Genomic DNA, 23,600 nt, shown 5'->3' with positions numbered 1-23,600 from the left:
TGTGCCCAGTTTATTGGCATTTTGGGTGGTGATAAGTGAGAGTCTCTGAAACCATATTTTTTACTTCATCTGATACTTTATGGTTTAGTTTTTAAATGACCGTTCGAGAGGAACATCCCGCAATCACTTTCTGAATGTGCCTGTCGTGAGATGAGAAGCCATTGAACAGTGACAGGCCTCTCTCACATGGGTCTCCGCAGAGCCTGTGCCAGTGCCCCATGGGGTGGTCAGAATTGAGTGAAAGGGATGCTTTACCTGCCCCCAGTGGGCACCCTGTAGAACAGCCTGTGAAAAGGTAGGAGTGTTTTATCTGTATGTCTTGTGGGGAAAAGTAATAATGCACTTTATCTCTCTTCAAGTACACTTTTAGCTTAAGTACCATTTTGGTAGGTTCAGGGGAATCTCTAAAATTTACTTGGAAATTGTTTTTATGAAGGAGAGGAAAGTCAGTCTGTACATTAGGGGCATTTAAAATACATGGAAAGAATTATACATTATTCACAATATCCAAGAGGTGGAAGCAACCCAAATTTCCACTGACGGATGGATAAACAAAATGCGGCATTTACATACAATGGAATATTATTCAGCCCTTAAAAGGAAGGAAATTCTGACACAGGCTACAACATGGATGGACCTTGAGGACTGTGCTCAGTGAACTAAGCCAGACACAAAAGGACCAGTACCGTGTGATTCCGCTTATCTGAGGTCCCTAAAGTGGTCAATTCAAGGAGGTAGAAAGTAGGATGTTGGTTGCCAGGGGCTGGGAGAGCAGGAAAGGGGAGTTAGCGTTTAATAGGGACAGTTTCAGTTTCTCAGGATGAAAAAGTTCTAGAGATACGGTTTACAATAATGTGAACGTACTTAACACTACTGAACTATACGCTTAAAATTGGTTAAAATGGTAACTTTTTGTGGGGGGGTTTTTCACAATAAAAAAAATTCTCCCTTCCCCTAAAAAAGAACTATATAACCAGTCCTCAATTTTTCTCTTAATTGAGAAAAATAAAATTGAATGCCTCAGACATTGATTGATAACTTGAGGCTGGGAAACCTAGGTCATTCGGAGCTGGAACTACAAGCCTTCAGCTTCTTATCTGTAAAATCAAAGGGTTATGCTGTAGTTTCTAAGGCTACCTCCAGTTCTAAAACGCCATGGTTCAACGTTTCACATCAGTATCTGTCCCCTTCTTGATTATTTGCAGAAATAATGATACATTTTAGAGTAAATTACTCTATGCTCAGCTTCCCTTGACCATTTTTCACCAAGATCTTAACTTTCCAGAGTTTAGGTTATAGGTGAGCAAAGGGGTACGCCAGCCGTGTATTTATGCCATCGTAAATTCCTAAAACTTCTCTTGGTCTAACCTTTCTGCTACGAGGAAAGTCAAAAGATTGAATTATTTTATCGATGTTGCTTGCAGCTCTGCGGTTAGCCTTCCTTTCTGGTAGAAGCCACGTTACGGGTACTAAAGCATACCTCTGAGAACACTTTCTTTCAAAGAAAATGGAGTGGCATTTGAAGAGCAGTAACGCATGAGTGATGGGAATGCTCTCCCCAGTTCCTCCTCAGCGTTAATGCTCTTTCTGTTTGATTTGACTCCACCCTGCCCCCTGGCCCATCTCAGTCACGTGAAACACAAACGCACTGTGTGCCTTGCAATCCATGCCCACAGTTTCTTTCCCTGTTTATCGAGCACCCCCTCTATGCCATATCATTATGAATTGGTTTTGTAAGTTTTTCGGAGGCAGAGTTGGGGTGGAATTCAGAGGTCTGTCCAAACCTCACAGAAGTTCTCTCTGGCTTGGACTGTTTGGGACCCAAGCCCACCCTTCCTGTTCTGGATACCATCTATTCACTCATTTCATGGAACACAACATAGGGTTTACTGGCATATCCCAGCAGTGCTTTCCCCTGTGCCTCTATAGACCAGCTAAGATTAGATCCAAGGATCAATCTACATATTAAAAAAATAGTACTAAAGCAGTCAGAGGCAAAGGAGATTTCTGTGCTCTGCCTCGGACTTGGATAAACATCCTCAGGAAATCAACATGAATTTATATACAACGACCAGAAAGAATTGCCCCCTAAGTGAACCCTATGTCTTTTGGATATGTGAATCCTCTCAATAGGAATAAAAAATTCCCCAACCTCCTCAGAAGGTTTGAGAAAGCAGGGCAATGAGAAGGGTTTGTTGAGTTTTATAGCTTGGCCTATGTATGACGTTTATTTTTTCAGCCTGTTCAATATATAGTTCCTCTGCAGCTACAAATAGACTTCTTCATACAAGAATTTAAACTAATTTCCTCTCTGCTTTTTCTGGAAATTCCTTTATTTCCTCAAGTCTGGGACAAGAGTATTTTCGCACAGTTGGCATTCTTCTAGAAGAAATGTCTCTTAGTTGGAGACCACCCATCAAATTTGCTTCATTCCTCCAAGGCTGACACGCACAGAACAAGATTCCACTTCCTTTCTAGAGGAAGCCTGTACCACCCCTGCCTTTTTATGTGCACTAATAGTTCTTCTGCACATTTCATGTTCACAAGAGCTCACATGGTAGTGCCGTTTAGAGAAAACTTTGGCACGGGTCTCATTTGGGGATTTTTGTCATGGTGTCCGCATCCTCCATCTCGTCTAGCAGGTGAGTCTCCTGGTCTAGTCTGCCGGAGATGCTCACCCTTGAGTTCCTCGAAAAGCCTTTCTGTTGCTGAAGCACCTGAAGTGGAAGCAGATATTAACAATTCCGGAGCAGAAAGTACATTGATCTCAGGGGCAAGAGGTGAACGTGCTCATCTCAGCTCTGATGGTAACTTGCCCTGTGATCTTGGGCAGGTTGTTTGTTCGCCCTGTTTCCTGCATCTGTAAAGGGATGATTTGATAGATTGGGGGGGGGGGTCCCTCACCAGTGTCGATTCGTCGCGCCCTCTCTGGGCACGGACTCCCTGTATTACATAAGCGCTTTGAATGCCTAACAGCAGCCTTGTGAGAAAGATATTAGTATCCTTGTGTGCTCGATGAGGAAATTCAGACTTGCCGTGTTTGAATAATTCTCCCAAGGATGCACAGTTAGGAGAAGGATGGGCCTGCATCTGTTCTCACTTTTTAGCCAGTTCTCAGAAGAGGGGTCACCCTGGGTGGCCTTATCTTCACAGAAGGTAAACAACACGCAGGAGAGGAGGAGGGAAGATGTGTGTTCCTTTTTCTGATGGTCCATTTAGAGCTCTCATTAGAAGGTAGCAGCTTCCCCTCTGTAGGCTCGTGAATAGTTTATCCCTAGGGGTGGTCTCCTTTATCATTTCTCAGAAAACTCTCTCACCCTCTCTGCCTTCAAAAGGAAAAAACAATACAAAACCACAGTCTGAAAATGGTAAAGTTCAGCTGCCTTATTTAAGAAGTGCTTGCTCAGAATTTCCCCATAGATCCAGGGTCACAGCTCCAATTGTGCTTTTCCTGACAAGCTATCACTGAAGTGCCCTTCAGCGGAAACCTTTTGATGCCTTACTGCCTAGCTTGTCCTTTCAAGTAATCAGAGTTAATTCCAGTCGTGCTTATGCAGAAGATCTTCTTCCAAGCTGACAGGGAAACAATGCCACATCTTCTAGGAAGGGTGACAGAGGGGCTCCCCCTGTTTATGTCCATTTGTGTTTCTGTCCCACATCCTCCGAGGTGGCAGGGAGGTGATGACACCCAGCCCAGTGTGTGTATGAGAACATGTGCTCATTTCCTGAGCACTGGATATCTGCATTTGATGGGTTTTACAAGCATATATATGAAGGGTGGTTTCACCTACGCTGTTGGAAAGATTTATTTTCTAATTAACATCTATCGGTCTAAAAACTGTTGTTTCATTCAGAGACACGATAGGAGGTTTTGAGTGAGATACACCTAAATTTAAATCCTAGCCCTTGTTAGGTAGTTCTCTATCCTCATTCATGATATTTAATCTCTCTTAAAACTTTATCATCATTCAGTTTGTCTGCTGAAGCCCAAGGAATACCGTTCATCAGTTAAGGTTAGTTTCGTACTTGCTGTGTGTTTGAAGTACCGGAGCCAGATGCTGTGTCAGAAACGTTCTCTCTTCTCCAAATCTGGTAATTAGGGCCGTCATTTCGTAGATTGGTTGGTTATAAATAATCGAAAGGCTTTAAAAATTCTCTCAGGTGTGCACTGTTATAATCTTAGCTTTATTAAGTAATGCTGGTGCACAATCAAATCAGTATTTTAAATATATTCTTTTTCTTCGAGCATTTCCACTTCACGCAGCCTAACAAGTACTTCTCTTTTCCTCGCCCCAAGTCTCATCTCCTTAATGTTGTAACAGCACCACCGACCTGCAGTCCCACGGACTCCCCTTCACCGTCTGTCACACATTCGAGATATTAGCATCACCAGAGATCCGTGACCCAATAGGCTTCATCTGTAAAAGGTGAGGGATTGGGTGCACTGCTTTCCAACATCCTAATAGCACAAGACTTCTCTTCGCGAATCTGCTGTATTTAACAAACCTAAGTTTAACTGCCTTGTGGAGGTTGGGTTGGGGGTTTCTTTCGTGGAGTTATCGCACTCACTTAAACGCGTGCGTCCCAGAACTGCCTGCAGAGTCATGGATGTGCCATCGGAGCCCAGTGCGCACCCATCACTGAACGCCGGCCGGCCAGGGAGCCAGCAGAGCCAGGGTCTGCTCCCGGCCCTGGCCAGCTGGCGGGCGGTCGTCGATGCCGGCTCCCCAGGGGTGTGGAGGGGTGCCCCGTGCCTCCAAGGCCCCCTTTCAGGCCTGACGTTTTCTGATTCTGAAAATAATTGATGATGATTGTTAGATCCCAGAAACATACTTGTGAATGTTGGATTTTGACCAAGGGTGAGGCGTGTCACTGACCCTCTGCATTTACTGAATTCACTTTAAAAGGGAAGCGTGGCTGCCGGCATGTCACAGGCAGCCCGTCGCCTTGAGCGTGGGGAGTGACTGGTGGCGTAGGCTGAGTTATGCAGCGGTGGTTCTCTGCTGTCAGCCCCGGCTGCGGGGCCGGTTCCAGACAAGCCCTTGGCTACACTTTGTAGCAGCTTTTAACCCCCGGTGATGGCAGGGATGTTGCCTGGATCACGGTGGCTTCCAGGGACCTGTGAGCTGTGACAGAAGCTGCCCTTTCACACAGGTGACAGGTCGTGGATGCCTCATTACCAACGAGATTTCTTCACTGGGACTCGACAGACCTTCCAAGAAGGAGTGGGGTGAGGAAGGGAGGCCGGGGGAAAAGAGCCAGAATCAGTTGTCCTGCGGCTTCGATCCAGGTTCTGTCTCCGCCGGGCCAAACTCAGCACTTGGTCTTTTCAGTAACTCTCAGCTGTTATTTAAAGTTTGCAACTGTCTGTGTAGCTGTCCACGTTTTTCTTAATATTACGTATTTTTCTTACTGGAAATACTTTTTAAACGGAGCCCATTTTTCCCTACAGGCCAGTGCCCGTCCTTTCTTCTCTCCTGGGCGGTTTAGGGAACCGCTAGGAAGCGGCGTGGCCCCGTGGGTTTCTGGGCCCTGCGAAGCCTGCCCCGCGCACGCCCGTGCCCCACTGCAGCCGCATCGCGGGAGCCGGTGAGCTCGTTGAGCTGAGCGCAGGGTGCTCGGGGCTGGAGGCGGGGCCAGCGCGGTGCAGGGCACCTAGCGCCCCGCCAGGGAGCTTCTTCCCCGCCCGCCAGCTGCCGAGGGCAGGCCTGCCGCGCCCTTGCTCCCCTCTCCTGCCACTGAAACCTGTTGTCCTCGGGGCCACCAGAGCACTCAGGTGTTAACTCCTCAGCATTTCCTGCAGGGCTTTGCCAGGGCCCCTGACTTCCCGGGGAGGCGGGTTGTCTTCTGTGCCCCGAGCTGCCCCCGGCCCCGCAGCGTGGTCAGCGCCCAAGCCTTTGCTCTCGACATGTGGGCCTCGCTGTCACGCAGGTCGACCCTCCCAAGTGCTTCTCGGTGGCTTAGGTAGAACTGTGAAGACTGAATTCCAAGGGGCAGTTTCTGTATTAATATTTTTCACACACCGGGAAAAGTTTATCCACCAGAAAGAACTGGGGGCACTCACTCACTCTCAGTGAAAGGGGTTTCCAAGGCTACAAAAGTATGTCTAAATCAAATTTTATAACATTCATTTTATTAAAATGCAGCTGAAGGACCGTGCTGCGAGGCAATGTAGTGCGGTCACGGAGGCCTCAGCTCACATGCTGCCCGGGCAGGCTCAGAGTCAAGGAGGGGCTGTGAGGCGCCCACCGCCCCGACTCCTGACCCCCTGTCCCCGTGCCCTGCCACGTCAGGTGCACACACAGAGGGATGAGGTGCGGACCCCGAGCCCTTGGAGCTCGTGCAGCTTTACTGCTGGAGGGATCTGGAAGGCAGGTACTCCCTCTGGCGGCAGTAAGCGTTCACAGGGAGGTGAGCGGATGTCTGTAAGGGGCTTAGGTCTGGCCAGAGAAGTGACTCAGGGAAGAGCGTGTATGCCTGTCCAGACCTGTGCGCATGGGGCCCTCGAGGCTCTGCATGAGAATCCCTGGCATTCAGCCATCCTTGTGGCCTCCCAGGCTTTGCTTCCCAGATGGACGAGCGTTGTGTGTGCCCTTTCCTAGTGCCTCATAGAGCCCTTTCACACAGCAGGTGACAGGGTTTTTTTTAACTCTGTTTTCCTTCAAAAATGCAACTGCTGTCTCAAAAGCATAGGCCCCCTTATCCCTAAGTCAGTTAGTCTCTTTATATCCGTATTCTTCTTCTCAGAGGTAGTTCACCACACCTCCTCCTCGAAACTCTATTTGGTCCTGTCTTTTCCTGCAGACTGTTGCCCTCTGTGTCTAGTAGATGCTTGAATTTAGGTGTCTTACCAATGCTTGAAACCCATCAGAACCAAACCGTGACCAATGACCTTCTGTTCCTCTTAAACGAAGTTTCCTTCACAAATTCCCGACACCTCCATTCTCTCAGGACTCGGGCTCAAATCTCCCTCTGCCCTTCACAGGGAGAATGGAACCTGGGCTGTTCATGTCATCCCCTGAAAATAAATCCAAGACTGTTCTCAGTCCTACAAAACGGGATACCTGGGAATGTTAAAATATATTCCAAAGCACTGCCCTGAAGGCCACCTGTTTCTGCAGGTCCTGGCCTGGTGTGCGCCCCTCACATGCACATTCGGGGCTGTTGAGCTGCGTCAGTGCGTCTTGGCCCCCAGCTCCTCCTGAGTACCTTCTACGCCTACCTCATCGTGAGTCACCAGTGAGCACCTTTTTGACGTCGGACTTTACCTGAGGTTCTGTTAGATATTCCTGAGCAGGTGCTCATCTGCTGAGATAGCCTCACTTCTAACGTGGAAGCACCTTGGTGTCGTGGCAGCCTGACTTCCCGCGGCACTTGCGGTGCCTTGATGTGTATTGAGAGGCTCAGCTCTAACTGCTTGTGTCAAAGCACTTTGGGAGGCTCATCAGTCTTGTGCTTTTTTTTTTTTTTTTTGCGGTACGCGGGCCTCTCACCGCTGTGGCCTCTCCCGTTGCGGAGCACAGGCTCCGGACGCGCAGTCCCAGCGGCCATGGCTCATGGGCCCAGCCGCTCCACGGCATGTGGGATCCTCCCGGACCGGGTCACTAACCCGTGTCCCCTGCATCGGCAGGCGGACTCCCAACCACTGCGCCACCAGGGAAGCCCACTTGTGCTTCTGTAATTGACATCAATAATGTGTTTGCATTTATCAATATTTCCTAATTGCCAAGTTATAACAGTGGAGCTTCTGTGATAAATCGTGTCCACGGATATCTTCAGACATTAGGGCTTAAGGTTCCTGTCAATATTTTGATGTGCTATAAATTGTTTTTATGAGGACTTTTTTCCTGTAAGGAAGGAGGAACTGTGCAGCGGGAGACAGAATTGAGGCAGTGTGCCACCATATAAGCTTAAGTTACAGAGCCCCATCGCTCCAGTGAAAACAGAAGGAAGCGATTTCCCAGGCCAGGCCAGTACATTCCCGTAAAGTGCAGCGTCGCCGTCGACACGAACAGTAATGTGTCTCCCCGGAGGGTGATGTGCTGTGCCAGGGCCCTGCCCGAGGAAGGAAGTTTGGACCAAAGGATAGTGAATATTCCTACGAAGAAGGAAGTGTTATCAACTCATTTTTCAGAAGAGGAAACTTGCTCAAGTCAAAGGGTGACTTTGCGAGGCTAGGTCTCACACCCAGGGCTGTTGGAGTCTATGGCTGGACTCTTGACCCTACAGGGACAAACTCGACCAAACCCAAAGAGAGGGAGACCCAGGTGTTGAAGGGCTGACTCCACAGTATCTGTTACACAGTTGAAGGCTCTAGAATGTCTGGCTTGGAAAAGAGATGAACGTGGAAGGCTCTGGAGGTCTGTCCTCCTGTCACCTGCAGGGGGCGGTTAGCCCCCGGGTCTGTGCATCCCGATGGCAGCGGTGAGGCCAGTCCTCTGACCTGGCGAGAGGCGGCTTTGTGGAGCAGTTACGGGTGTGACTCAGCAGCCACACTGTCCCCAGCAAATCCCTGCCCAGCCACTCACCAGCTGCTGCCCTTGGGCAAGTCGCTTGGCCGCTCTTTGTCCCAATTTCCTCAGCCAAGATGGTAGTGATGGCAGCACACTACCAAGATGGTAGTGAAGGCTGTCGTGAGGATTCAGTGAGTTAACATGTGGAAGGCGCTTACGATGGTGCTTGGCGCGTAGTGTCATGTAAGGGTTTGCTGTTGTTTCAGTATAAAGCCAGACTAGGCGTGCGGAAGAGTTCCCTAAAAAATCAGTCAACATTTGTCCGTTATTCCTGCCACTCTGTATGCACTAGACACTGTTCTGGACACTGTTCTAGACACGAGGATACAGTGACGGTAAGACAGCACTCGTCCCTGCCCCGCCCTCGCGCAGCCTCCATTCTGCATTAGAGAGGAAGGAAGTTACCCTGTGAATCATGAAACAGCCGATGAGCACATGAACGAGCCGCTTCTGAGAGATGAGCCCCAGCCCTTCCCCTGGTAGCACTGAAGAGATCAGGCAGAGGCTGCCTGGGGTCCTTATGAGCGGGGCTGCCTACTGTGGGTTTTTATAGTGTCCCTAACACCCCTCTGCAGAGGAGGGTTAATTTAAGGCACCCAGTGATTAAGACACCAGCATGAATGCCGCTGTGCTTTAGAACTGCCATCCTGTGGATCACCACGGTGAGCGGGTGCACCTCAGGAATTAGGCAGGACAGGCCTTTGCGGTACAAGCAGGAAGTACGGAGCTTCTGCCCATATTTTGTATCTCATCTTTTAAAGTGCCTACCCTCGGGCGTATTTTTAACGCATAATTTGGTAGCACAGGAGCACTGTTGATGATTCATAAATAACTATAAACATACATTAAGGCTGCATGTGTAAACATCCTTTGCTAATGAGGTGAACAATTTTAAAAGCTTAAGTTGTACCAGAATACTTGAGCATGTTACCCCTGAAGGGCCAGACCCTGCCCTTGGGTCCCTCTCCCTGCGCCCAGCCAACTCAGCCGTCCTCACCCCAGTCCTTTTCAGCTGGAAGTGACTGCACTTTAAACGGCATTCACTTACAGGCCTTGTGGGAAGCGAACTCCAAGACTCTCAGCAAAGGAAACAGGCTGACTTTGAGTCTCTGAAGAGGTGGATTATAATAAACTCATTCATCACCTTTGCCCGTCTCAGGCTTCCGTGATCACCTGTGCATCTTGACTCAGGTGGCTTCTTGGTTTCTTAGTGTTGGCGGGGGGGGGGGGGGGGGGGGGGCATCAACACTTCTTTGCATGTTAAAAATCTCCCTTAATTTTGTAACACCTGTAATATTTACTGACAACATTGATGAGGTTTGCAAATTTAACTTTGAAGAAGTTCATTATGCACCCTTCTAAATGTGTGCTCCATTCAGATGCCTTGGGAGGAACCTAAGACAGCTTATGGGCTAACGTTAAAACTCGTCTTTCAGGCATGTTTTTTCTGAAATGAAAAGTAGCGTCTCGTTTTTCCCTGGATGGTGTTCTCCTTTTCTTTTTTTTTTTTTTTTTTTTTTGTGGCCGCACGGCACGGCATGTGGGATCTTAGTTCCCCCACCAGGGATAGAACCCACATCCCCCACGTTAGAAGCGCGGAGTCTTAACCACTGGACTGCCAGGGAAGTCCTGGATGGTTTTCTCCTTTAAAAAATTATTATCTTACTTGAACTTAAGCAGCTTATGTAAGAGAATGAATATTTTGCCCTTTCCTTCATTTCGCCAATGTTGACATTAAGTTGCAGGCATAACTCTACCTCTATAGGTGTCAGTTGGATGTCTTCTTAGAACAAGGACGTGCTTCTGCCTTCTCACAGTACCGTTTTCACACCTCAGAATTGAGCATCAGTGTGTGCTGGCCGATACCGCAGTCCATCTTCACATCTCCAGCTGTCCCACCTTTCACAGTTGTTTCTAATCCAGAACCTGTTTAAGGATCAAGTGTTGCATTCCGTAGTCATGTCCCTTAAGTCTCCTTGAATGTAGAAGAGGCCCTCTGCCTTTTTTTTTCAACTTTCATGATATTGGCCTATTTAGACTGTTGGCCGGTCTGAATCAGTCAGAGTGTATCTCTCTTATTATACTCGGAATAAACCCTTGGGCAGGAACCCTGAGTGGGTAATAAGGCCTCCTCCCTTTCCACCGCATCAGGCGCCCATAATGTTGGTGGTACCATTATTGGTTTGTGCTCAGTTTGATCCTTTATTAAAGTTGAGGCGAGATATTTCCATTATAAACATCCCGTTTCTCTTTGTGATTAATAATAAGTAAACTGTTCCCCAACAGCCTTATGCCCAGTGGTTTTCAGACCCATTAATGCACCTTGCCTGAATCAATTATTTACTTAGTCATTGCACAATGGTGATTTTTCTAATTCTCTTATAACCTCGTTGGCTTCTGCATATCACTCGGGGGCCGTTTTTTTTTTTTTTTAATAATAATTTCCTTGCTTTTTTTTTTTTTTTTTTTTTTTTTGCGGTATGCGGGCCTCTCACCGTTGTGGCCTCTCCCGTTGCAGAGCGCAGGCTCAGCCGCCATGGCTCACGGGCCCAGCTGCTCCGCGGCATGTGGGATCTTCCCGGACCGGGGCACGAACCTGAGTCTCCTGCATCGGCAGGCGGACTCTCAACCACTGCGCCACCAGGGAACCCCGGGGGCCGTTTTTAATGACAGTAAGCCTAAATTACAGTCAGGTATATTTCTCACTAATCTGTCTTAATTCTCTCAGTTTAACAAACTCATGATCTTAGCCCAAGACTGTGAATACTCCCTACTAACCCACTCTGAGGGTTTTATCTTGGAGGTACATTCTACCCAGAGAGTCACATGGCTCCACTGTTTCCACTAGAGGCTTGGGGAGCCAGTCTGATAGCAGAAGGACTTCAGGTTGCTTCCATGAACTGCCTGTTGGCAGCCATTCAGCCTACTTGGACCATTGACATGAACGAAATGAAGCTGTATCAATAGGTTCAACTTTATAGCACCCTTGGGGAGCACAGCTGCACTCTGGGTTTATAGCTTCTTTTCACCTAATGTATGGTGAACATTCCCCATGTGACTCAATTCTCTTTTGCCTCAGGATTTTTTTTATGGCTTCCAGTATTTTATTGTAGAGCTTACCATGATTTGTTTATCTCCCAAATGTTGAAAATTATTTGGTTTCCTTTTTTTTCCCCTCCTATTAGAGACAGTGTGGCCATAAATATCTTTTTTTTTTCATAAATATCTTTATGTACATTCCTGACTGGTTTTCTTAAGACAAATTCCTAAAATTAAAATTACTGGGTTAAAGTATATGTGTGTGTTTAAGGTATATGAGGCAGGTTTTAAACACAGTGCCTTATATCTGGTATCACCCTTCCCCCAGAAACGTGTCCACCTGTACAGACGAAGTTTTACTTAAGGTGTCTGGGTCTCAGGAAGCCATGGGCTCAGGTTCAGAAGCTTCAGGCTGCAAGACTGAAATCCGAAAATTACCCAGGACCACACTCTTCAGGCAGCTCTCTCTGGCTTCCTCTGATCACTCAAGTCTGCAGTTTCAAACACAGTTTTAATTCTAATAAGTACTTGTGAGACTACTAAGAGCTTTTCCATTACTTGTTGATAAAAATATTTATGGTCTCATCTTGGATTTTCATTTTCAAGAATAGAGCTGGAATCAGTTCCTACAGCTTCTCCTGTCGTCCTCAGCACACAGTGAGCCCTCCCCCCCCCACAGTGGATGATTCACGCGTTTGTGCTCCTGTAACTGAAACGGCAGTGACGGCAGGGTTACGGCAATTTTTAGAATTGCATTTGGGGTTTGAATTCTCCCTGATCAGACACATCGATTCAGGTGTTCTAATTTAACTTATTTGTAATTAGGAAAACTGATTTTAGGACCTCTGACTGACCAAGCCACAGCTCTGATAGATCTTTTCCATTTAAGACCTTAGAGTATACCGTGATACGGGACCCTAGATTTTACTCTTGGGACCCTAACCCAGGAACATCCCCAGTGGGAACTGCAGCCCACACATTTTTTTTTTAATCTTTCTTTCAGCTTGGATAGAACATATATGCCGGTAAATTCTCTGGAGCCTTTACTGAGGAAAAGATTGGGATTTTCAGGTTACTTAAATCCACAGCTGTCCTTCTGGCTCGCCATTAAGACATAAGAATTTTAACTTCCACTGTCTGCTTCATTTCCTCCAAGTACTCATTTTGGAGCAGCTGAGACATGGCACAGAGGGTTTTCTTTTTACTGCATTATGTCCCAGAAAAGAGTCTGACCCAGAATGCTTTCAGAGGTGTCAGAGGAAGGTGACTGACTTAAAATGATGTTTTCTGGAATTCGATGTTTTCGGTCACATGAGAAGTGGTCAAGTTATCATACTATGTGTACGTGCATGTGTGTGTTTACGTGTGTATATTTGCAGGAGTGAGGTGATTTTAAACAAATAACGTTCCATTAAATTTTCAGTGTCAGAGATTACAGAGCCTTCAATGCAGCTGATTGCTCATTAAGACAGTTCAGAGCAGGGATGGCACTACTACAGATAGATACCAGATGAATTTTCTTCTAAATGGACTTTTCCTAAGTAGAGTTACATTGTGCTGAGATACATCTATATATGAGGAAAGCATTTAAAGTCACAGCTATTTAAAAATGTTGAGCGTTCATAGTTTGAGCCAAACTGTTAAAAAAAACTCAAGGAAATCAATTACTTTGAGTCCATTCAGGAATTTACTGCAACGCCACTACTGTTTATTCCATGTGCTTGGTGTAATACTTCATAATTCCAAGATAAACTCCGAACCGATTCCAGGAAAATCCTATGAAAAAATTAAGGAAGAGTGTGATCCCTCCGTGTGGGATCTGAGGCACATTAGAAAGCCAGAGACTGAACTCGAATCTGATTCTGCCGTTAACTCTCAGAGGACCTTGGAAACATTATGTAGGTGCTCTTTGCTTCTGTCTAGTAAGTGGCGCTGTCAGTATCAGTCTACTTTTCTAGCCCAGAAAAAACATTCTTTGGGTCAGATCAACTTATGTTGTATAAAGAGTTCTTGAACAAAGTAGCACTATGATGAAAATCCCTCGATTTGGGGACAACAGTGATTAGATTCATAGATTAAATGAAGGAAGTATTGATTTCTTAGGTAGATGATTTAGGCACCTTTGTGGGTTTTTTCTTTTTTGTGCTTTTTGAGTTCTCTGTACTATCACCACTAACCATTGTAGACAAATTTAAAATCTTTTTAAGGAAAGTTGCAATCATCAACAGAATTGAGTTATAAGTAGCACTTTGGTTTGCTCTGTCCGAGGTACCGTACAGAGTAATGTAGAGTTTTGTGGTCCCTAACGCCTAGGGCATTACAGTCAACGTAAATTCATGTCAAAATATAGGGGCTTGTTGGTCCTGACACAGCTATGATCGAGGAGGGACTGTTCAAGTCAGAAGATCTGCTTTCAAATCCTAGGTTGTGATCTTAGGCTACCTACTTAATTTCTCTTTAATTTAACCCAGTAAAAATGAGGCTGCTGAGATTGAGATGGGATAATAATGTTTTATAATCTAAAAAGCGAGAGTCAAGTGATAATTACACGTAATAGGACGCTGGAAAACTGTAAAATGAACGAGTTCTAATAATGATAATAAATCACATTTATTGAGCACTTATTTTGTACCAAGCTCTATGCTAAATGATTTACGTGCACTGGTTCATTTAGCCTTCCAACCAACACTGTGAAGTGAGGAAACTACAGTTTAGAGCAGTTAATTAACATGCCCGCTATCACCCTTACAAGTAAGGAGGGCAGGATCCACACTCAGAGAGCCTAGCTCTTAAGCACCAGTTGGAATGATTTTCAGTATCATATGTTAAGATGAAGGGGATCAGAAAACACAACCAAGAAGCCCCTTGTGATTTACTAGTTAGATAACTTGGGGTGTTCTCTGTCTTTTTTTTTTTTTTCCCCAAAATTTACATTGATTTACTGGTCATTTTTTAATCAAGGTAATACATTCTCAAGATAAAAAACTTAAAGGCAGAAAGAAAGTTGTTCTCCTCACCCTCCTCTCCTGGCTCTGAAGCTCACTTTCCACAGCAAGATTCCTATGTGGCCTTCCAGTAATCCCCTGTGCAGTTAGAGGTAGAGTGTGTGTGGCTGTGGACATGGATGTGTGCACTCTTCTTTATTCAACACAGATGATGTTACACTATAAATACTCCTTGATAGCCTCTTTTTTCCCACTTAACACAATATAGCTTATAAAATACATTGTCACGTGGGCCTCTCACTGCTGTGGCCTCTCCCATTGCGGAGCACAGGCTCCAGACGCGCAGGCTTAGCAGCCATGGCTCACGGGCCCAGCCGCTCCGCGGCACGTGGGATCTTCCCGGACCGGGGCATAAACCCGTGTCCCCTACATCGGCAGGCGGACTCTCAACCACTGCGCCACCAGGGAAGCCCACATTTTTCTTTTTTAACAGCTGAATAGTATTCCACAATATGGATATGTTGTCATTTAACTAACTGGTCGCCTGCTGGTGGACACTGACATTGGTCTCAGCTTTTTGCCATTATGAGCAGGGCAGGAGTGGACATCCTGGCACCTGTGTCTTTGTTTAGGATAAAGTCAGGGGGTGTGAGTGCTGAAAATGTAGACCTGCATCCCCACGCTGCCGAGCAGCTCACCATTCCAGCGGCCCTGTCCTCGCCCTCACCCTTCAGCCCTGAGAATATCAAACATTTTCATTTTTAGCAATCCAGTTTGTGGAAGATGGTATCTCTTTAGTTATGGGTCAGGCTGGGGATATTTTATGTATATTAGCCATGTGTTTTTCTTTTCTATATTAATCACTGTTTTATTATTTCTTGTTGTATTTGTCACATGTATATTTCCCTCATTTGTCATTTATTTTTTAGCCTTGTTTACCACGTTTTTCATACAGAAGATTTTAATTTTTGTATCGTTGCATTCTATTTCATTGCCTTTGAATTTTATATCATGCTGAAGTCCCAATCCAAGATTTTTTTAATTCTCTTATATTTTCTTCTGGTGCTTTTATAGATGCTTTTCTATGTTTAATTCTTGATGCACGTAGAATTTATCTTGGCATAGGAACAGACTTTGTCCAAAATGATAACCCCTTATCCCAGTGCCGTTTATTGAATAAGTAGACGGTTTTGTCTTCATGGAACTTACCAGGCCAGAAAACCCTCTCTCCCTCCTTTTACCTCATAAAGAAGCAGTTACCGGTTCCACTTTGGCTCAGGCCCAGTTTCCTCCTCTGGAGCCCTGCCGACCCTGCTGCTTCAGGCGTCCCCTGAACCTCCTAGAACCTCCCCTCCCTCTCCCCTTAAGACCGTCCAGCCTCCCACCTCCAGAATACCCTTGAATTCCTCACTCCCCGCCAGCTCTTCCCCTTCCTTCTGCGGGTCCCTGGCTCTCACGGCTCCACCTGCCCCCCGCCCCCCGCCAGGCTGGATCCCAGCGGGGCTGGAGCAGCTCACGCAGAGCCTCAGGTTCCTAACCGCCAGGAGCCCCTTCCCTGCCCGCATCCTGGCCTCTCAGCGGCATCCGACCGCTCTGACTGGCGCTCCTTGGGAGCTCCCCCACGGCGTCCATCCCCACCCCCCCCCCCTCCCGTCCTGTGGTTCTGGCTCTCCACCTCTGTCCCTCGAGAACAGGCCCCACTCTTCCTGAGGATCGCGCCTCTCAGGTGTGTCTCCAGTCGTTACATCCCACCTGAGCACAGGCGGTGAAACCAAGGGAGCCTGCCCTGAGCTCGCAGCCACTGCTAACCAGCCTGTGGTCCGTAGGAGGCCCCTTCCCGTCTCCCAGCCTCCACGTGGCTCTGTCTCCTGCTGGACCCTGGGTTTTCATGGGCAGAGACTAAATACTAGCATATTTCGTATTAGACTAGATTTTGCCTTTTTGAGGGCCCTCTTTGCGTCAAGTATTAGACTGTGGACTTTATCTCGCTCATCTCTGACAAAGGAGGTGTGTGTTGGTATTCATTTTTTACTTTGACCCAGAGCTATTCGAAACCAAAACCCATCCCTTCCCAATAAATGTTGGTATGTCTCCAGAAGCTTAGACCATCTGAAAGACAACCTGTGTTGTAGGAAAACACCCTCTGTGGCCGTTTTGGATGCCCGGGCCCTCTCCCTCCACCAGGCCTGCTCCCTGGCTCAGTCAGCCCCTCTGTGCCAGGCTTTCCCGGGACTTAGGAACCCAGGGGTGATCAGACAGACTCAGCCTCAAGGGGCTGCTGTAGGAGACTGTTGTAATGAGGGGACACGGCAGGAGGGGGAGGGAGGGGCGAGGCTCCCAGAAGCACCAGGCAAGGAGCAGGTGGGAGCTGCCCGGTGAAGGCAGGGCCCCCCGTGCTGAGAGGGGGGCTTCGGAGATGAGACTGCACTTGGGCTTTGCTCTGAGGGAGGGGCCCCTGGAGGGTTAGCTGGAGCTGGGGCACGACCACAGTTCTTCTTCGGCACTTGCGCAGCTCCTTGCTTCTCTGCTGATATCTGCGCTGACCCTCTGTTTATTGCCCTTCGGAAGCACCTGGGGAGCAAAGGCTGTTTCTTTACCCCGAGAACTTAAACAGGGCCTGGTCCACAGCAGATGCCCATCAGGGTTTGGTGGGTGAATGAGTGTGTTAGAATGCAGGGAATATGACCAAAGGGTCTCCTTTTCCTTAAAAAAAAAAAAAAAGCATGAACTCAAGAGTTATTTATATCTTATTTTCTTTAGAGAACCAGATCCATTTTCCAAACACCAGATGGCTTAAAGTAGCTTATTAAAATGGTAATAAGGTTGATCTTTATAAAATATAAGCAAGTCCTTTTTGTTTTTGTAGGGTTTTTACAGCATCTCCACAGAGTGAAATCAAGCCTTAATAGAAGCATGAACACCAGGTTGTTTAATATCTATTGCCTTCTACAGGGGAAAAATAAAAGTAAAGCTTTCTTTCCTTTAAAGAGAAAAGGAAAGAGGGGAGACTCTCCAGTTATAATTTTGAACCCCTTTATGATGAATTGACACGCCACTCACCATTTGTATCCTGCTTTAGTTTTTGGAATTTGTTTATCTTAATACGCAGCACCACCGATAATGTGGACATTTAAGAATATACATGAGAAAGCATTTGTCTTCACTTCAGGCCAGTCTGAGACAAGAAAATGGACTAGATTACCCCCTTAGTACCTTCTCTAAAAGCTTTTGATACATAAGTAAATAAGACTTTTGGTTCCTATTATTCTGAACCACTCAAGCAGAGCTTTAAACAAGATCCAGCCTTTCTTATTTGGTTGCCAGATCTGTTTTCCTGCCTCTTCTGTTTATTTCTTCCCACAGAGTCAAAAGATGAGAAATGACCACTTCTAACCACATACTGAATTTAGCGGCTCTGAAGGGGGAAGAGAGGGGCGTGAGGGAGGGAGAAGTGAGCTCTGATGTGCAGCTCGGCACAGGAGGCTATACAGGCTTAGCAGCTACTCGGCCTAGGCCTTTTCTGCAGGATCTCTTAGGGTTATTGTATTAGCATGTGTTGATCCCTTTTGATGCAAAACCCTTCTTTGCTATATAATGGTTCCAAATATAATAATAATAACAACAAGAATAATAATAATCGCCACCATTTGTTCTGTGTATTATATGCCTGTGTAGCCTGTTTTCACTAAGGTTAAAAAGGAATGATGCACGCCACCCAGAGCTGCAGACCCCACAGTTAAGCGTTTAGTGTTCCTGTCCAAGGGCAGGTGAGATTGCTGTGCAGGGGCGGACAGCATAGGGAGCCTCTCATCGGTACGTCACAGGAAAGGGCGGAAGCTACACAGCAGCGTATTTTATTTTCTCTTTCCTGCAGCCATTAGCCCATAAGCTCTGGATTACCAGATAGAGACCCAATTCCTAGACACCTTCCTAAAAGTCAGTGTACACCAGCTGTGGGTCATCTTTTTCCACGCAGAGACTAAGCCAGGGAGAAAGAGAGGAAGAGAAGCCTGTAATTCTGAACTAACGTGTCCTAGGCACTCGCCCTTCAAGTCTAAGATTTATGCTTTCATTATAGTTTCTACAACTGTGTGTAGCAAATGCTAGATTATAAAAATAAAGCATACGTGCAGACTAAATCTTTTTACAATAAAAATCTCTCTATAACATAAAATATTCACCACTCTCAGGTCATGGCCTCCTTGAAAATTGATGCATTTCAACTAAAGAGTATAGAAGGTCCATTGATGTCAAGCAAAATGCGACCTGACTAGTAATTTAAGGTGTCACACGGCCACACTGGTTACTGTGCTCTACACACAATTGAAAGAAGAACCTAAACTGAGATTCTTAAACGGGGTCACATCTCTAAAATACACATGCTCGGCTTGTAATTATGAGCACCTCGACGTCCTAGGCAGACCTACGGCTCCAAACCACTGTCAGGACGAAAGAGACGGGCATGGCGTGCCTCCGAAGTGTCGGTTGCCGTTTAATATCCGGGCGCTCACGGCCATGGACAAGTTTATCTCCGAGTTAGTGCTCGCTTCAGTAATCTTATACATGCAGTCATTGAAACTTGAAAATGGACTTTTGCTAAACATTTAAGCATTGATTAAAAGCTTAATTATATTTCCTCAACCAATTTAAAAACCAGTTAGTAACCTCATATAGTGGCTTCTCTTAAACTCTCCAAACACCTTAAAAAGTAGCTAAAACAACACAAAAATCGTCATTACAAAACCAATTACTACATTTACACCTAAACCTGTTCTAAAATATCAACAGTTTTTGTTTAACTCAAGTCTTCATTATTTCTACACAGCATCCTAGGGTTTCAGAATGTCACATTAATTAATACCTTTCTCAGTTTTAATAGTAAAAGGAATACCTGAGCTTACATTACCTGATGCCCGGTCAGAGCACTGGTCACCAATCTGAGCTGCCCTGTTGTGGGTAAAGTTCACTTGTGCCTTCAGTGTGACTGTGTGTGTATGTGTTTCTCTGTTTCTTTGTTCAGTGGGAATGCTGTTAGCAACAGGGAACCAAGAGGACCCACGTGAAGAAAGAAATGTTCTCTTGGAGATGCCAGCATCCTATCTTCTAGGTATGTCCAGCAAACAGGTGAAAATGCAGACCTAGAGCTCAGAGGCCACGTGGGGCAGGAGGCCTAAGTTTGGAAGGCACCTGCTAAGAGGTGAAAGCCTGATCCCGGGCCATGTTGCCCAGAGGGAGCGAGCAGAGACAAGAGACCAGGAGGGGCATGCAGAGGAGTTTCAGCGCATGCTGTGCGCCTGTGTCCAGTACTCAGAGCTCAGCAGGAGGCCTTCTGGGAAGAGGCGGGCGGGAGGCCATTCGTAACTCCAGGGGCAGCCTCATGGGAGAGAACAGAATTGGCAGAGCGAGCTAGTGGTCCAGAGGCAGAGGCACCAGATGTAGAAGAGAAGATTGGTAGTAAAGGGCAGGAAGGAACGAGCAACCTGTTTGAGAATCTGGGGAACAGGAAGACAGGTCCATCTGGGTTTTTCTGTGAGAATATAAAGATTTTATTATGTTTGTTGACTAGGAAGAGGGAACCAGTGCAAAAGAAATCATCAAATACACAATAAAGAGTAGAAAGAACTGAATGGAGCAAGGTCCTAGAGCAACCAGGGGAAAGCGTGTTTTCCTGAAGGAGCCTCAGATACTGCTGGAGAAGCAGGGAGAATAGAATAGATCAGAAGATGTGCAGGACAATTCTGAGGCAAGAAAGGAGAAGTCAAAGAAGCTCGTATTTTCTTTTTCCTACTTTGCGATTCATCTTTCAACCTGGTTTGTGTTTGGGGCTATAAAAAAATAATTATGTAATGACATATCAACAATTTCTTTTATACTTTTGTTTTTCTTAGCATGAAAATTCATTCATCTTACATGGCCCTGATTCTTTCAAAAAATTTAAAGAGCAAAACTTTTTGTTAAGTTTAGATTATAGGATCAAGATGTATTGCTTGAGAACAGAAAAGTTGAGAAGGTTTTGTTGCAGTAGATGTAGAGAACGTGAGGGGGTTTGTAAAGAATGGGTATGAGGATAATTGTGCAACAGGGAGGACAAATCTAAAATCGAATAACACACTTCAGGAGCAGAAAGGGAAAGAGAGGTTGGTGCCGTCTTCCCCAGGCTGGGCTTGGCAAGGAGAATGCAGCAGCGGATGTCAGGTGAAGCAAGGGTACCCATGCCGGCATCCCTGCGGTGACTGGTCACCAGGCTCCATCTGGGCAGAGCAGCCCTGAAGTTGGAAGGGCAGCTGGGCCATGAGAATGGGAGGGACCGATCAATGGGAGACTGCGTTGAAGAGGAAGAGCAAGCCCAGGGGTGACAGGTGGAGAAGAGCAGAAGGATGGAGCCTGAATCAGGGTCTGGGGCTTGGAGACATCAGTGAGATGCTAGGGTGGGGGATGTTAGGGAGACAGTGAGTCATTACATTTGAGGATGATGTGGACAAGCCAGGGTGATATCACAGATGCTGAAAAGCCTACAAACGCTGGCAGAGGAGCAAGTGGACTGGGGAACTGAGCTGGGTACCAAAGGCAGCAATGGAAGGCAATCAGTACACAGCAGCCTCAAGTTTGGGAAGAAGTCGCACTGTCACTGTGTACACCTGCTCAGCCGTACACGGTGCCACAGAGGAAGTGGAGCGAGCAAGTGCTGTAAACTTCAGAAGGATCCAGAGGTTCCACAGGGGCCTCGGGGACAACGGACTCTTCAGAGGCATCGGTAACCATCTCCTGGAAGACGCTACTCAATCATCGTTTGTGGTTTTATGTTGAGACTTAGCTTGTTTGTTTCTACCTACAAACCTGTGATGTGTGGCTGGTAGTAAAGGAAACTGATTAGCCTATGTGGCTGGCATGATAAGACTGCACCTGGCACAGTCACATCTCCTGTGATTAAGCACAGTAAGAAGTTAATGGTACACAGGGCCATAGCCAAAAGCCGGCTGTACACATGATGGGGCAAGTTGTTACAAAATTCACCTCGTATGGCTGTTCTTCAAAAAATTTAAACATGGCATTACTAGGACTTCCCTGGTGGAGCAGTGGTTGGGAATCTGCCTGCCAACGCAGGGGACACGGGTTCGAGCCCTGGTCCGGGAAGATCCCACATGCCGCGGAGCAACTAAGCCCGTGGGCCACAACTACTGAGCCCACGTGTCACAACTACTGAAGCCTGTGCGCCTAGAGCCCGTGCTCCGCAGCAAGAGAAGCGACCGCGATGAGAAGCCTGCACACCACAACGAAGAGTAGCCCCTGCTCGCCGCAACTAGAGAAAGCCCACGTGCAACAACAAAAACCCAACGCAGCCATAAATTAATTAAATTAAAAAATAAATAAAAGACAAGGTTCTTAGCAAAAAAAAAAACAAAACATAGCTTTACCATATGATCCAGCATTTCCGTTTCTGGTTATATGCCCAAAAGAATTGAAAGCAGAGTCTTAAAGATATATATCCCCATGTTCATAGCAACATTATTCACAATAATCAAAAGGTGGAAACAACACACATGTCAATTGATGGATAAATGGATAAACAAAATATGGTTTATACAGTGGAAAATTATTTGGCATTCGAAAGGAATGGCATTCTGACACGTGCTGTAACATGGATGAACCTTGAAGGCATTGTCTAGATGAAATAAGCCAGTCACAAAAGGACAGCTCTCATATGATTCCACTTATATGAGGTGTCCAGAGTAGTCAAATTTGTAGACACAGAAGTAGAAGGATGGTTGCCAGGAGAAGGGGAGTTAGTGTTTAACAGGTGCAGAGTTTCAGTTTGGGAAGATGGAAAGTTCTGGAGAGGATGGAGGTGGTGGTTGTACAACAGTGTGAGTGCACTTTACGTCCCTGAACTGGACACATAAAGTTTAAATGGTAAATTTTATGTATAACCACAATTTTATAAAAATGTAATAAATTCTCCTCAATGTATAAATTATAAATTTTACATATGTTTTATCACAGTAAAGGTAAAACCAACTTAGACCCTGACTTTGAGTTACTGAGGGGTTTTTGTCCCCTTTTTTTTCAGTTGTGCATTGAATTCTCAGAGAAAAAAATCAAGAAGAGCAGGATCTATGTATCGTTTTTAAATCTTTACAAGAATATATAACCGTGTACGGGTGTATGTGTGTGTGTGCACAAATGCAAATACATGCTTTATTCTGCTTCCAAACAGCAAATTTGAGCTGCCAGTAAACTCCCTTCCTTAAAAGGAACTCACCTTATGTTAACTCTTTATAGCAGGGAGGTATAACCAGAGAAAACTGTTCTAACACCACCCATTTTATTCATTTCTTCTCCTCTTTCTCTTTGGGTCAGAAAAGCTAACGTATGCAAGAAGTCTCCTAAAGCCATGACACTATATAAGTGAAAGGCACTAAACGATGGCTGCTGGTCTTCCAGCCTCCCCACTGGGATCAAGGCCTGATGCCCCCCCCAAGACAGGCGAAGGAGGACTGGGGCAGAGGCAGCAACCTCATCCTTTCTTCTATTAGGAAAAACACTTTGAAAAGGAAACCTTCGTTTAAACTAACACCTTTTAATCACTCTAGTAGTCTTTTCTCTTTTTCCTGCTCTGGATCTTAGACGCCCCTGCACAGCCCTGGTCAGAGCGACATCCCACTACATCCTAAGAACAAGCCAACTGTGCACATGAGGCAGCAGTGCAGTCACATCATCCTCGACAACTCTGCAGAGACGTAGCTTCCGGCCCAAGATGCTCCTTGTAGCTTTGCTGCACCCACGCACAGCTTGGGGAAAGCCAGTGTCCTTTGGGGGCTGTAAAGTAGGCATGATGGGCCAGCTGACCCAGGGCTCCTTTCCATCACCAAAACTACCTGTTTCCCGAGCCTGGAATGCACTCACACCCCTCTGTAACCTGTCTGCTCCTCTGTTAGAGTCTTGGCCACATTTCCTGGGTGACAGCAACGCGTGTTTTTATTTTATGTTGCACTCAGCATTCCAAGGAAAGACGAGAGATGAAGGGAAGTAGATATTGATTTAAATTTCAGCTAAATCTTCAGTTGGTTGAAGGGTTTCCCTCAGCAAGCCATGACTTTCATAA

The 23,600-nt window shown here is 46.2% G+C and overlaps 1 protein-coding gene across 2 annotated transcripts in view; it reads left to right on the top strand.

Moving 5' to 3' along the window:
• Window positions 1-23,600, top strand: part of LYRM4 (LYR motif containing 4) — a 114,485-nt gene that overhangs the window by 34,725 nt on the left and 56,160 nt on the right. The window contains exon 3 of one of the 2 annotated variants that reach the window (XR_016394515.1): window positions 19,518-19,604. The exons of the other annotated variant lie outside the window; for it this stretch is intronic. The gene's annotated coding sequence lies outside the window, so the exon portion shown is untranslated. The remainder of the gene's footprint in view (window positions 1-19,517; window positions 19,605-23,600) is intronic. 2 annotated transcript variants of the gene reach the window in all.

The sequence above is a fragment of the Delphinapterus leucas genome, chromosome 10 (genome assembly GCF_059928025.1).
Source record: "Delphinapterus leucas isolate spDelLeu-1000000601 "Yukka" chromosome 10, BTC_Dleu_Yukka2, whole genome shotgun sequence".
NCBI classification, from domain to species: Eukaryota; Metazoa; Chordata; class Mammalia; order Artiodactyla; family Monodontidae; genus Delphinapterus; species Delphinapterus leucas.
This window is presented reverse-complemented; position numbering and strand designations above follow the sequence as displayed.